We start from the raw sequence: 1696 nt of genomic DNA, 5'->3' as shown, positions 1-1696 counted from the left end.
GCACACACATACAAACACACAAACACGCACACACAGAAAACAACCAGAATAAGCAAAGCTAACAGAAGGATGACAGGGTGGGAGTACATATTTTTAAGTCTAAAACTGACAAGGGTTTAATATCCAGCATATATAAAGAACTGCAAACCCAGAAGAATGTAATTGCAAAAAAAGAAAGAAGATTTAAACAGGCCGTTCACAGAAGTGGATATTTGAATAGTCTGAAACTATATGAAGAGTTGTTCAATCTTTTTAAAACACGTTAAAATGAGAAGGTACCATTTTAACTCCTCAGGTTTGTGAAAATTAGAAAACTGGAACCATGTCTAGTACTAGTGAGGAAGTGGGAAAGAGAAAGCCCCCAGCCCCCGTTGTTAGGGAGTGAGAGCCAGGCACCGGGTTGCAGAGATACCGCATCAGGAATGTGTGCACCTTCCCCAGCTCTGGCGCTCACCATTGGTACACGACATTGAAGGGTCTCACAGAATCCCACAGGAGACGTGTGCAAAGACGTGTGCAAAGACGGGTGCAGTCCTGCTGGTCCAGATCTGTGCCAGCCTGGTGTCCTTCACCTGGGGATGGGTAAATAAAACATGGCACTTGCGTGTGATGGAATGCCATGCGGCAGTCAGAAGGAATGAACTGCATCTACACGGAGCAATCAGGAATCTCACAAGCAACTCAGAGGGAAGAAATATAAGAGACAGGATGGAATGATAGCAAGAAACCACTTATGCAAATTTCAAAAAAACCCAGACAACACTGTTCTTTTAAAGGGTGCTCGTAGCTTCCATCCTTCCTTCCTTCTTCCTCCCCTCCTCTTTTCTTCCCTTCTTCCCTCCTTTCCTTCCTTCCTTCCTTCCTTCCTTTTCCCCCCAAATAAATAAAAGATAAAAAATAAAAGGTGTTCATACGTCTAAATAACCAAAACCCCAAACATTAGAATGGAAGAATGTTTTGACCCCTCGAGTGTGACACAGGAGACATTCGGAGGCAGCTACGTGGAAAGGCAGCAGGTCGGTTGCTTATTATCCAGAAATATTTGCTATAGAGATTGTTGCCGCTTACTGCGCCCCTGGGGTGGGGTTTGGGGATGGGGTGAGGAATCTGCTTTGCAGATAACTGGCAGAAAGAGCAAGGTGAGGGTTTAATGGCTGCTTTAGAGGCCACATCAAGTGTCTTCATGTCAAAACAGTTTCATCAAAATGTCACTTACCCTCCTAGAAATAAGTTTAAAAGGACCTGTTCCGGTAAGTCCTCTGGGCTGTGGAGGGGCTAATCTTATTTTCTCTGTGAGAGTCATTTGCCCTGTGAATCTCTCTGTTGCTGAAATGAGTCATTTTAAAATGGGAACGGCAGTCTTTCCTGAAGGACCACTTTTGGGGCCAAGGGTCATGTTTTGGGGTCCCAGGCCTTAAAGTCCAGCCTCATTAGCCCAGGAACCTGCCTCCTGGCTTCTCCTTTGTGATACTGCTATCTCCGTGTTTGCATTTAAAAGCAAAAGATAAAAAAAAGTAGTAAAATAAACGGGAACAAAAGATTTTCTTAAACTAAAGGATTACTTGATAAAACAGTAGAGATCAAAACAGTAAAAACAGACAGCTCTAGTAAAAAGACAAAAAGCTCATTTGGATGGGACCATAAAGGGCCAAGTGAGGTCTTTGGTCTAAATTAAAAGTAACTAAAGCTATAAAGA

This window comes from Galeopterus variegatus, unplaced genomic scaffold, assembly GCF_000696425.1.
Source record: "Galeopterus variegatus unplaced genomic scaffold, G_variegatus-3.0.2 Scaffold1237, whole genome shotgun sequence".
In the NCBI taxonomy this organism is placed as follows: Eukaryota; Metazoa; Chordata; class Mammalia; order Dermoptera; family Cynocephalidae; genus Galeopterus; species Galeopterus variegatus.
Note: the sequence above shows the minus strand (reverse complement) of the source record.